The sequence below is a fragment of the Moschus berezovskii genome, chromosome 15, assembly GCF_049115385.1.
Source record: "Moschus berezovskii isolate FMDL1 chromosome 15, NW_MosBer_1.0, whole genome shotgun sequence".
Classification (NCBI taxonomy): domain Eukaryota; kingdom Metazoa; phylum Chordata; class Mammalia; order Artiodactyla; family Moschidae; genus Moschus; species Moschus berezovskii.
In genome coordinates, this window is record NC_142474.1 from 46,440,451 (window position 1) to 46,454,711 (window position 14,261).

Below are 14,261 nucleotides of genomic sequence, written 5' to 3' on the forward strand. Positions count from 1 at the left end.
TTATTTAAAGCTGGATTTAAAGGTCGCCAGCTGCAGCGAGCGATGCAGCGGGGGCTCTTGGAGATTCCGGCCACCCAAGAGGGTGCCCCCCCCCCCCCACGGCGATGGCTTCCCCTTCCTTCCCGCAGTCCTGAGTCGCCTGAGGGCGATGGGCATCCCTCTGGCTGCAGCCAGGGCTGCTCCGAGGACCGGCCAGGTCAGCGTCCAGCGAGGGCGCGGGGTCTGGTGACAGCCGTATCCCCGGACCTTGCACTATGTATCTCATAGGTGTACACAGGCATTTAATCTACATAACATAACCTGCAGGCATCTCTGGAATCGGTTTGAACTCCCAGTTTACCGCCCAGGAGAGGACTTAACCTTCTTTCATTTTAATTGGACGCTAATTACTTTACAATATTGTGGTGGTTTTTGCCACACATTCACATGAATCAGCCATGGGTGTACATGTGTTCCCCATCCTGACCCTCCCTCCCTATCCAATCCCTCAGGGTCATCCCAGTGCACCAGCCCTGAGCACTCTGTCTCATGCATGGAACCTGGACTGGCGATCTATTTCACATATGATAATATACATGTTTCAGTGCTATTCTCTCAAATCATCCCCCCTCGCCTTCTCCCACAGAGTCCAAAAGTCTGTTCTTTATATCTGTGTCTCTTTTGCTGTCTCACATATAGGGTCACCATTACCATCTTTCTAAATTCCATGTATATGCATTAATGTATTGGTGTTTTTCTTTCTGACTTACTTCAGGCCTTACTCTTTCTAAGCATCAGTTTGAAAGTGAAAGTTGCTCAGTCGTGTCCAACCCTTTGTGAGGCCATGGACTATACCATCCATGGAATTCTCCAGGCCAGAATACCAGAGTGGGTAGCCTTTCCCTTCTCCAGGTGATCTTCCAAACCCAGGGATCGAACCCAGGTCTCCCGCATTGCAGGCGGATTCTTTACTAGCTGAGCCACAAGGAAAGCATCAGGTTATCATTCCATAAATGGGGATAAGATGCTTATTTACCCTCTGAATGTGTTTTGAAGATTAGATCTAATATTTGTTGAGCAATTATTTTGTGTCAGGCATTATTTTTAGGGCTTTGCTGTTTTCACTCAACAGCTTATCAAGTTGTTATAAGTTGTTGTTCCCCTTCTGTAAGTGAGGAATGAACACTTAGAGAGGTTAACTTTCCCAAGGTCACACCATTTGGAGCCCTGGGCAGGGTTATCCTATTGTCCTACCATTCACCGAGATCCCCACAGTGGGAGCCCCCACCCCATAAGAAGAGGGTTGTCAGAGATGACAGCTGTCTTCCAGTCTCTTCTTGAGACTAAATTGTGGTAAGTGTCCTCACCACAAAGTACACGTGTTCCTTTTTTAGACAGTTCAGGGACCACTTAGGGGCCCAGTGGAGCCATTATAAGGAGAAACCAGGAGAATATGGGATTAGAGCCTGTCCTACTGGGCGGGTCCCAGAAGCCACCTCGCCCAGTCCTCTGCGGTCTGTCCTGAGGTCACTGGGCTACTTGAGCTGGAGGTTCTGTGTGGCCATGGACGGTCCCAGCCTCACACTCTGGGGATCGTCCATCAAATGTTCATGAGCTGGGGCAAACCTGCTCACCCCCAAATCTGGTTACTGTCCCTGGGGAAGGGGAAGCCACTGGCTAATTTAAAACAGAGCATCCCACCCAAGTGGCCTTTGGCTCCTGCCATCTTCCAGCCCTGCTGGCAGCAAACCTTTTCTCTATGGCATGATTTGCTGATGTGGCTGCTGTTGGGGGTGGGGGTGGGGCGGGAGGCACCGTTTTCGGAGCATATGTTTGTGAAACTAAAACCCTGCCTGTGAGAACCCTCTGCACATTGCAGCTGTGAAGAGACATGAGAGCAAGGCCAAGGGAGGCCTTTTGGTGGGACGGCTGGCACCCCTGGAAAGATCCAGCTCTGTCTGGGATCTGGCAGCCGTGGCTGCACCATGTCCCCTCTCGTGGCCCTTTAGGGGAAATCAGGTCCCTGTCTTCTCTCAGTTTCCCCTCTCCCATCTCTTCCTCTTTGCTCTTCTCATCTTGATTTCCAGAAGAGAAGAAACATACCTGGGACTCAGGGGCACATGTGGCTGCTGGATTTCCTTGCCCTGCCCTGCCCCCAGCCTGGGGAGAGGATGGTGCCCCCATAGGGCCGTTGACTCCAGGCCTGGACTGAGGTGGACTCCAGTGGGGTCAGGGGATCCTGGGAGACAAGGAGGCCCTTAAGGCTCAGCGGCTGGGCCCCTGCTGGGCGACGAAGGTGTCTAGCTCCACAGCATTCTCCTCGCCACCCAGGGCCCTTCCCAACTTCAGAGGGACCCAGCCCCCCGCAGCCCTCTTCTCTCCTTTTTTCAGTCAGACCCAGGGTTCAGATCACTCTACTGCCTCTTCCTGTGTGACTCTGGGCAAGTCCGTTCCCATCTCCAAGACTCAGTTTCCCCATCCATAAAATGGGAAGTATCCCAGAGCCCACCTCACAGAGCGGGGTAGTGAGGTTACATGAGCTTATGCCCAGAACCACCAAAAGCACTCTGTTTGGATATACCATGAATTTCCCCACTTACCAAATGATACCAGAACAGGAGGCTGTTTTCAAGACAGACGGCACACATTCTTCCATGCAGTGGAGTGTTCTTAGTGATTAGTTTTTGAACAACCAGTGAGATATGCTGCCTAAAACAACCTGCATAGGTCCTGCTGGTCAAGGTCAGCTGAGGAACTGCTTGACAGGCAGTTAGCAAATTTAACCCAGGTTGGAACCGATCCTATGGCGTCATAGGCTCCAGTGTGAGTGAGCACAGATCCTTTGAGGACACTTAAGAACATGCAATCCGTGGTTATAGGATGAGGATCAGGCAGGGACACCTCCGATGAATGGGACTGCCAGCTGCCCTAATGTTATGCAAATAGGTGCTCGAAGCTTGGATAAAAACGCCCATGAAAGCATCCTACAGATTTCAAAAATGTTGCCTCACAGAGAACCAAGAAGGGAGAGAAGACGTGCTTAGACGACTCAGATGACTCAAAAGGTGGCTTCAGTGATGGCAGAGATCCTGAGCCCACCGGTGCGGTGGATGAGGGGGCAAAAAATTGAGTGACAGAATAGAGTGATGAGAGCACTCTTCTAAAGTAACACGTTGTCACAGATAACCTGTGATCATGACTCGCCAACCTCACAGATGGCAAGTAAGTTACTTGTTATAAATAGATAATTAACTATTTCATTGACTAAAAAAAAGATTATCTTAAATACATTCAGTTAGGTCACACATCCTTTGGATATTTGAGTGGGGAAACAGGGAATTGTTACAGGAAGGGGGACCCCTTCCAAGGGCCCGAGAGTGGGCTCTTATCTAACACTCGGAAATGAATTGTCCGAGGAGACACAAGTGCTGACAAAGCAAGAGACTCTATTGGGAAGAGATGCCTGGGCAGAGAACAGCAGCATAAAGGAAACCAGAAGGGCTCTGCCACGTGGCTCAGAGTCTTGTGTTTTATGGTGATGGGATTAGTTTCTGGGTTGTCTCTGGCCAATTCTTCTGAGTCAGGAGTCCTTCCTGATGGTGCTTGCATCCACTCAGCCAAGATGGCTTCCAGCCAGAAGGATCCTGGGAGGTTGGTAAGACATATGGACTGGAGTTTGCTCTCTCCTTTTGACCTTTCCCGAATTCTTCCAGTTGGTGGTAGCTTGTTAGTTCTGTGTTTCTTACCGGGACCTCCTGTTGTAAAAACAACTCATATAAAAGGTTACCGTGCTGTCTGGCCATGGCGGGTCGTTTCAGCCAGTGGTTCCCCTAATAGAATCATCCTATTGGGGGGCTTGCTATTTGAGTCTCTTGGTGCCCCTTCACCCCCCACATTCCCTTTCCAGAGGGCCCCCCCTCTGTCTCTGTCACCCTTCCTCTGGCTGCCTGCCCTGGGGGTGGCTGCACGTGCCAGGGAATTGACCCCCTCCAACCAGGAGCAGCCCTGAGGCCATGACCAAGTGGGCTGGTGTGTAATTTCCCCCAGCTCCCTTGTCCCTTGAACAAGCTGATGCTGAAGTCTGTGTTCTGCGCCGGCCCCCACAGTTCCCTGGGGGACTAAGTGCCAGGGGCCCCAGTGGTTACATGCTTGACAACACAGCCTTTATTGGCCGACTCCCATTCTCTGACTCACTTTCCCTCTCCCTTACTGGTCCCTCCAGGCTTCCCTCCAAATAAAGAAGGTTGATTCCATGTTTGTCTCAGGTCTTCTCCTGGGGAAATCCAACCTACAGCAAATGCAGATGATGGAGAGTGATGGTTATTATCACCCATCGTTATTTTGATAAAAGCAGGAAAACGCGGTTCCTGCCTTGGGCCTCCTAGCTCCAGAGCTGGGGGAGACAAGCGAGGGGGTCTCTTTTAGGTCAGATTGGGGAGGGGGAGGTCTGACTGCATGTTTATCTGAAAGCAATCTCAAAGTAATTCATCCTCTCTCCCGCTCTCTCAATTATATGCTTGAGCAGCTAAGCCCCAAATCGGTCCATCCAGAGCAATTAAAAGCTTCCTTTGCCAGGCCTTGGGGATTTCTCTCTGATCAATGAGAAGAACACCGCAGCTGGAAAGCAGCCGAAATCAACAACAGGGCGACTGTGTCCTGTTCAGTTGAGCTAGGCCACCATTAAAATTTGTTTTTAAAAGTGCCTCTTATTTTCCAGTATGGGATGGGGAGTGGGGGGAATGTCATACAAATGACCAGAAATGTCTCATTCGTTTTATAGCCCATTTGTCCCCAGATGGAATTTATTTGTGAAAACCTGTTTTGGGCCCATGAGCCATGGTATTATTATATTTATATCATTATATTTGTAAACACTGTATTCCTAATTATAATGAATCATACAGCAATAGGAGTGGAATCACGTAACTTGTAGGTACAATGTGCTGGTAGCTGTGCTAAGAATGTCACGTATTTTATTTTAGCTGACTCTAATGATACTGTGAAGTGGTCACTGTTATGGCTATTTATTGATGCAACTACTCAGGCTCAGAGAGGTTGAGTAACTTGCCTGAGACCACACAGCAGAAAGTAGCAGAAGAGGGTTATAAACCCAGGCAGTCCAGCTTCCAAGCCTGGGTTCTTCACCATGGTAAAAGCAGCCTGGGTTTTCATACCGGGAGAGAAGGGACAAGATGGCTTGTCTGATTTTGTTGTCAAAGCCAGGCTCACCCTGACTTGCCTTTCCCCAGGGAGCTGAAACTAGGTGGCTTTTGATTCTCAGCCATTCCTCCCTGCTGGTCTCTGTCACTGAAACGTCAGAGGGTTCTGTAAACCAGCTTTCCCCAGGTCCCAGCTCCTGTGGCCTCAGAAGGAACCCTTGGGAGACAACTCTGTGTCCACAAACAAGCCGGTTCACACTGGAGCTAGTGCTGCCTGGAAACAGCTTATCAAGAAAGGCAGGGTAAATGTGGAAAACACAGGACGCTAGCCCTGCACCCTCTTAGGTGGTCTACTTTCAAAAGAGTGTCCCAGAAGACTCCAGGGTGCCCACAGAATAGGGAGTGGATGAGGAACAAGGAGAACGTCCTGTCCAAGGGACATCTCGGGACGCTACAGGGAATGGTGGTCCCAGTGTCACCATTCATCATGCACTGTGTGACTCTGGCCACATCACGTCTCTGCTCTATTTCCTCCTCAGTGAAATGGGTGGATGGTTCAGAGGAGTCCCGAGGCCCCTCTTGTCTCAGGGATCGGGGAGCATCAGTTTCCATAAGTAGCTGAAACCTCACTCTCTGCTCCCCACGCTTCTGCTCACTCCACGTCCTCATGCTGGTTTGCATGGTTTTGTGACCCTCTGGGGATGCAGCCTGGCCACTGTAAATGTGTGAGGTCAGTGAATGGGAAATTCCCTGTGTTTGGATTTGCAGAGTGGGTTTGGCATAGTGGTTCCGAACCAGACGTGATTTTGCCACTTGCCAGCCTCCCCTTGGACATTTGGGAATATCTGGAAATATGTTTGGCTGTCACAGCGAAGGGGAGAATGCGCCTGGCATGGAGTGGGCAGAAGTCAGGGATGCTGCTCAACACCCAACAGTGCACGGGAAAGACTGACATAGGCCCCAGTGTCAGTGGCAAAGTTGAGGAGCCCTGGACCACAGGAGGCTGGATGGCCCACAACTGCAGGTGCTCCAGACTGTGCACGCCCTGGGACTCCCTCCTCTTCAAATTCCTTTGCCCCAACAAACAGGAGAAGGCTCCCAAATAAGTACGGCTATGACAAGTCATAGTTACTCCTTTTAGAAAATAAGGAAAACATGCACATGGTAAGACATTCTACAAAATGGCTCAAAATAGTACACAATGGAGAAGAATCATCTCGCACCTCCATGTATCCCGGTCTCCCAGTTCCTCTGCCCCACAGGTAAGCATCACTCACCTGTTTCTTGTGTTATGTTCATCTTTCCAGGCCCAGAGTTTCTCAGTGTCAGCCCTAATGGCATTTCAGACCAAATAGTTCTATGTCATGGGGACAGTCTTGTGCATTGTAGGATACAAGCAACATCCACTGGATGCCAAAATTATCTCCAGACAATGACAAATGTCCCTGGGGACCCTGGTTGAGGACCACTGTCCTGGAGATAGCTTCTGCATATTCTCACATATATGTATTCAAGAAAGCATGTCTTTCTCTTTTGGGGAGATGGGCACATATTAGATGTTCCATGAATATTTGTTAAAAGAATGGATAGAAATTCTCTGGGGGTTCAGTGGTAAAGAATCTGCCTGCCAATACAGGGGGACACAGGTTCAATCCCTGATCCGGGAAGATCCCACATGCGGCAGAACAGCTAAGCCTGTGCACCACAACTGCTGAAGCTCACGTGCCCTGAAGCCCGTGCTCAACAAGAGAAGCCACCACAATGAGAAGCCTGCACACTGCAACTAGGGAGCAGCCTCTGCTCTCTGCAACAAGGGAAAAGCCTCTGAAGCAAGGAAAACCCAGCATAGCCAAAGATAAATTTTACCAAATTATTTAAAAGAATGGATAACTGAGAATTGTTGTTCAGTCGTTCAGTCGTGTCCGACTCTTTGCGACCCCATGGACTGCAGCATGCCAGGCTTCCCTGTCCTTCACCATCTCCCAGAGCTTGCTCAAACTCATGTCCATTGAGTTGGTGATGCCATCCAACTGAAAATAAGTCAAGTTAAATAATATATCAAACCCTATCCTAAATGGCCGGTTACATGTATCCTAATACAAGCACAGAATATGAAACATTTTCTTCCTGATTTCCACTTACCAGTTTTGCTCTAAAGAGGACCATCTTGTGATGCTCCCCAAACTCTGTTTATCTCACTGCTAAAGGCTGAGATTTGGGGGTTGAGTCCCCAGTGCCCTTGCAGCCTGTTCTCAGAAGCAGCAGGAACTGTCCTCCCTAACGACTTATTCCCTGCATTTGATGACCGCCTTCCCTGCCCCCAAATGACAGGCTGGGGAGGCGTCAGGGAGGTGCCCCATCTACCTCAAGTGGCCCCTCCCATCCGTCTGTCCTGCTCCACCAACATCTGGCTTTCGTGACAAGCTGTGGCCTTGGTTCCGGAAAGAGTGCCCTTTCTAAGAAAGTGGGGGCATCGGTCCAGCTTGGGCAATCAGCCCAAAGTCCATTTTGTGTGATTCTGGGCTGCTGCCCAGTCTCCCTTCCTGGAGTGCAGCAGGGCCTGGGATGGTCTCTGGATTTTCATGTTTCCTGGAGGAGAGTGGGTGGGGGTCTGGGAGCTGGCAGGTGACTTGTGTCCACTGCTCAGGGGCCTGCTTGCCTATCACTCACTCTAGGCCCTGGGGGACTAAAGTCAGCCTTCTCAGGGCCAGTGGGGGCAGGGGGTAGGCTGGGCATTATGATCCACCCCAGGAACAAGGCAGATCAAGGTCAAGAGCCCTGGCTGTCAAGAGTCTTGGTGAGAGGTGTGGCCAGGATGTGTCAGCTGGGAGTTCAACTGAGGCCAGGTTGAAGGGCCTTCTCTGTGGTGGTTTAGGTTAGTCAGATTTATGTGGTGGCTCAGGGCTACAAAGACACATGTTCCCAGAGAGAGAAACTTTCAGAAGCTGCATAGTTCTGTCCAGCCATGAGGGCCAACCCCAAGGATGAGGTCATCGCTGTGCTTTATGGCAGACTCTACTAGTCGAGTCACAATGCAGGGTCAGGGTGGAGAGACTCAGGCCTCACCTCTCAGTAGGGGTGTGTCGAGGTCGCATTGTGGAAGAGCCCGTGGATGGGAGATGCTGCCATCTACCACGGGTCTTTTACTGGGTCTTTCTTCTCCCTCCCCATGGCCACAGTCCCTGATCCACTTCCTTGGAACCATGGCAACCACCTTCCCAGAAGGCACTGACCTTGTACCTCTGTTCTCATCCTTTCCTCCCAGTGGGTTCCAGCCCCAGGGAACGGGTGAGAGCAGAATGCCCCATGAGTAACCAGGAGCCCTCAGTCGCTGAACTCCCCCCGAGGATTCCCTTTTAAGCTTCTCTCAACAGCTAGTTCAAGCCCAAGACCGGGGCAGGTTCAAGGGACGGGTATGTGTTCTCCACCCAAGCCCCTGCTTTCATCAGTTCCTTCTGTGTTGATGGCTGGGTGGGGGCGGGGCAGGACAGGGAACATTCCGGTGAGTGAGCTGGGTCTGAGTCTGGGCTTTTCGGCTGTCCCAGAACATCCTTCATCACCTTGGGACCTGTCCTCTTCTTCCCTCCTCCCTTCCTCCCATCATGTCTGTTCTCAGCGTCACCCCAGGTTCCTCCTTAAGGGGTACTTGGTACCACTTGCAGCCTCTCACTGACCTGGAATCCCTCATGCCTCTGAGATTGCTCTCACGTGGTCATCAGCGGCCCCTCATTACCAAAGCCTTTCGGCTCTTGTCTTGTTTGCTTGGCCTCTCTGCAGCACTGAGCGTGGACCACCTCCTTCCAGGAACTTTTCTGCCCCGCACCCCCCTTCTCCTCTTGCTTCTCAAATGGACTCCTTTCCAGATGCTTCGTTGGTTCTCTCCTGTTGTTTAACCTTATGACTTATCTGTCCCCTATGAGCACTAACTACGGAAACTATTTCCCGTTCCTTCCTCATCTCGTGAGCTCTGAATCTCAGACTTCCAACTGCCAACTAGCTATCCCAACCTGGCTGCTCCCAGCCATCTCAGATTCATTCCACCAAAGCTAAACTCAGTGTCCACTTTCCATTGTGATCATCCCCTTCCTATGGCGATGCGGGTGAGCATCACCACTCCACTCATCAACGCGAGCCGCAGTGCATCACCAGTGCAGCCTGCTTCCGCTGCTGAATTGTAATCATAGGCAGTTTTAGCAAGTCTCTTGCCAGAATTTCTTGAACCCATTCATTCATCCATTCATTCTGTCTGGAGTGACAGACAAATATTTATTGCGCATGTGCTATACCCCAGGCACTGTTCATGTGGCTGGAGCTACAGCAGTAAGCCAAATAGAATTCTTGCAATCTATGAGGGAGAGAAAGACAATGAGCAGAGAGATCGGCAAACACAGAGTGGGACCAATGGTGGTAAGGGCTGTGAGACAATAAAGCTGAGTGAGGAGCTGGGAGAAGAGGCAGGTGAGCATTTCCTGTCAGGTAGACAGGGAAGACTTACTGATGAGACTTACTGATTACTTACTTGAGTAGAGGCCAGAAGGAAATCAGAATCAGCCAAGTGGACACTTAACCATGGCATCTGCCTTCCCAAAGGGCACTGACTTTGTACCTCTGCTCTCATCCTTTCCTCCCAGCCCCTTTCAGGGCTTTCTGTTTCCCACTGAATCAAGGGTCTTCTCAACTGGACTTTGACCCTGTCTTCCAGCTAAGTCTTACTGTGGTCAGCAGAATTCTACAATGGCCTGGTGAACTCCACCCGCTATTTTTACCCCTCTGTATGATCCCCTCCCCCAGGGGTAGGTAGGACCTGTGACTGCCTGTTTGACCATAGAATGTAGCTTCCCTGATTAGGTTATCTTATATAAGATTCCGTCTCAGCCAATTTATGTGATGAGAAGGCTTCCAGGAGCCTGCAGTGGCCTCCAGTAGAAACCTGGGGCCCTTGGTCCTGGAGTTGTGAGGCAGTGGATCCTGCCAGTCACCTGGGTTAAGTGGGAGGCAGATTTGTCCCCTTGAAGCCTCAGGGGTACCACAGTCCCCCAGACACCTTCTGCAACTCGTGGACAGAAAGTCCAGCAGAGCTGTGCTCACTCCTGACCCACGAAAACTGTGAGACAACTAGCGTGTGTTCCTTGTTACACAGCAATGGAAAAACAACACGGTCGCCCCTCAAGACCTTTGCAAGTCCTTTGGCCGCTCCTGCTTCCAGACAGGCTATTTTTTCATGCCATTCTCTGACCCTGCATTTTCTCTCTGGTTAAATTTTGTCTGTCCGTCAAAATCCCGTTCGAATGCGCCCTCTTCCTTTCTGCACCCCGGTTTGTCCTGGCCCTGCAGCCCCCACCCCATAGCCCTTGGTCCTCTCCCCCACGCTTGCCCTGTTGGTGGTCTGCATGCCCCGACCCACACCCTCACCCCTTCCCCATCGTCCATCTCAGGCTGTTACTCAAGGCCTGGCTTCCAACACATGGAGGGCTCCTCACTTTGGGGGGTCCTTCTGACAAAGCTGGACTTTTTTGGGCTTCCCTGGTGGCTCAGAGGTTAAAGCATCTGCCTCCAATGCGGGAGACCCGGGTTCGATCCCTGGGTTGGGAAGATCCCCTGGAGAAGGAAATGGTAACCCACTCCAGTATTCTTGCCTGGAGAATCCCATGGACAGAGAAGCCTGGTAGGCTACAGTCCACGGGGTTGCAAAGAGTCGGACACAACTGAGCGATGGAACGGAACGGAACGGAACGGATGGGGCTCTGACCATCGTGCATTCCCTCACATTGCTTGGAGAAGGCTCCTCTGGGGCCGGACCTCTCATTAGATTCTCAAAGAGGCCTGAGGTCCTGAGAAGATGAAGACTGACTGAGGCCGGACAGATGTCAAGACCCAACTCTTGAATTGAAGCCCCTGGGTTCTCACCCACTAAGGGATTTCCATCTGAAGCCTGGGTGCTAATCACAGCTTTGCTGGAGGAACGTGAGGCTTCCGGGGTGTTCTGCAGGAGGGCGGCTGTTCTGACACGTGTCAGAGCCCAGTTGTCTGCTCTGGGATGGAGATGTTTCAGTGGGAGGAAGGAGGAAGGGAGCAGGGGTGCAGCAGGGGCCTGGGGGAGCCCCCTTGATGGCGAGAGGAGGAAACAGAAGGGAGAGTCTTGGGGACCAAGTGGGCAGGGGAGAGGAAGCCGGCTCTTTCTGCTCTGAAGGAGTGACTGCGTTTCTCCCTTTAACTGTGCCAGTGCCTGATCACCGCTCCCACTGCTGGCTCCCCTGGGCTCCTTGTCAGTGCCAGGGTATTTTTAGCCCTTCAGGAAGTGGAACAAAGAACCCGGGCAGGCAGTGCCGTGCTCTTGGCTTTGGCTGAGCCCATGTTCAGCAGCTTTCTAAGAAAGCACGGGGGGCCTTCTCCATTGCGGGGGACGTGGGGGATGTGTGTCCAGCTCCCTCGCATGCCTCCAAGGCTGTCTCCCTCAGAGGCTTGGAGGGGGACATCCTCACCAGCTGGGGGCACTGAGAGCTGGGCTAGGATGTTAGGGGTGGGGGCGAGTAGCAGGCCTCTCTCCAGGAGGGATCGATCAATCAATTCAGCTGCTCAGTCATGTCCAACTCTGCAATCCCATGGACTGCAGCACGTCAGGCCTCCCTGTCCATCACCAACTCCTGGAGTTTACTCAAACTCATGTCCATTGAGTTGGTGATGCCATCCAACCATCTCATCCTCTGTCGTCCCCTTCTCCTCCTGCCCTCAATCTTTCCCAGCATCAGGGTCTTTTCTAATGAGTCAGTTCTTCGCATCAGGTGGCCAAAGTATTGGAGCTTCAGCTTCAGCATCAGTCCTTCCAATGAACACACAGTGTCAGATGCTTCACTCTGGGGGAGACACTGACCTGTAGGGGAGCCACTGGGGTGAGGTGTGCAAGGCAGGAACTCTAGGTTGGGGGCTGGGAAGATGGGGGGTGGGGGCCGCTCCGGGCTAGAAACACTTGTCCCTGCAGTGAGGGGGAGGCGGGGGAGAGCAGCCTGACCCCACATTCCTAGGACCCAGTGAAGCACTCTCAAGGTCAGCCTTGAACCTTGATCTATCAAATATTTGCTTGGCTCACTGACCCAGCCGACTTCCGGCCCTCACACCCCCTGGGCTTGCATCCAGGTCCTGCCCCAACCAGACACCCCACCTTTTGTTCCTGGAGGGGTTGGTGCTGTTTCCTAAAGAGGCCTTTCCAGGCATGTGTGGCGGCCATATCCCATCATGGGGTTCCTGAATTGTCAACCAAGGTGGACAAGCTGGGGTGTTGCAGCCAGGAGTCCCCCTGGATGCTTTGTTTGAAGCAGTGACTTCAGTGAACTGGACTGAAGTGGCCAAGGTTGAGCATGGCTGCCCATGCAGAATCAACCAACACAAGGCCAGGTCACCCAGGGCCTTCTTCCCCCAACCCCGCAAGCCTGGGAAGGAGAGTGGCCTTGCCCCCCAACTCCCCCAGAGTGGGTGGAGGGAGGCTGAGATGGGCTTGGTCAGGGCCTAGAAGGGAGGGAAGAACCAATCTTTCTGCCTGCCTGCCTGTCTCTCTCTCACACACACTCCCCACCGAGTGTCCACTCTGTGGGTAGCCACCATGTTAAGTTCCGCACTGGTATCAGCCCCTGAATCCCAGGGATCCTGCAGTTACTTTTGCTCCATTTTGCTGATGTGGAAACAATGATTCAGAGAGGTTAAGCAATCTGTCTAAGCACACACAGCCGGGTGTCAAATCCAGGTGGGTGTACGGACCACCCACCACAGCCCACTAGAGGAGGAGGAGGGAAAAGGTCGTGCACTTGTTCGCTGAGATTCTAGAACAGGGTGGGGGAAGAGCTGGTGGGGAGCAGGGCCACATGCCTGCCTGGACCACTTACTTCCCAAGATTGAGATGGGATCAGCAAACTTCTGACGGTCACCGCAAGCCAAGCTCAGACTAAACAAGGCTCTGTGATCTCAGCCCCGCCCTCTGCTTTTGCCTGCACCCCTTACTCCTGTTGCAGCCTTGCCTCCCGTTACTCAACCTTCAAGGCCCAGAGAAAAGGCCAACTCCCCCAGAATGGCTTCCTTACCCCAACTCTACCTCCGGGAGCCACGACTTCCTTTCCCTTTGAGTCTCCGGTCTCTTGACTTCTGTCTTGCACTGCACTCAGCCTGTTCTGATTAGAGTCTTATAATCTTTTGCTGTGTATCTGTCCATCTTACTTATTAGGTTGGGAGAGAAAATGTTTGTTATGGTAGTGTTTGTTTGGTCACCTGATATGAAGAGCGGACTCATTAGGAAAGACCCTGATGCTGGGAAAGACTGAAGGCAGGAGGAGAAGGGGATGACAGAGGATGAGATGGTTGGATGGCATCACCGACTCGATGGACATGAGTTTGAGCAAACTCTGGGAGATGGTGAAGGACAGGGAAGCTTGGCGTGCTACAGTCCATGGGGTTGCAAAGGGTCAGATACAACTGAGCGACTGAACAAGTGGAGTCCTGCTAACACAGTTCCCTGATTTGTGGTACTTGCTGATTCCCAGGGTGGAAATAGTCCTGCCATGGCCAGTTTCGAGCTGCGATGGTTCAACGCCGGGCTCACAAAATTCCCGGGGATTTAACAGTTGCTGTTGTGAACCAGGACTCAAGGGCTCCAGTTCAACACTGCGAAGACTTACAGTTTGCACTTAGTAGGTGCACACTGGGCTGATGCCACAAAATCCTTGCTTGGGTGGACTATTCTATTCAACATTTTTATTTTTGCCAGGAGTCTCTACTTTGTTCCTAGAAGACTTTAGAAAGGACATCTGGGGACATGGTGACAGTCCTTGTTTCCTCCCTGTGTTCATGCCCCTTTGGGATGTGACTTTTCAGCTTCCCCCATGAAGAGCTGGAGCCAGTTTCTCAATCCTCAAATCAGGCTTGGCCTTGTCACTTGACCTTGGCAGTGGAATACAGTCACAGTGACTATGACCTTGAGTTCTTCTGCTCTGATCTTTTTAATTTTATTTTTATTTATTTATTTTTGGCTGTGCTGAGTCTGTGTTGCTCTGAAGGCTTTTCTCTAGTTGCAGTGAGTGAGGTCTACTCTCTAGCTGCGTTGCATGGGCTTCTCACTGTGGTGGCTTCTCTTGTTAT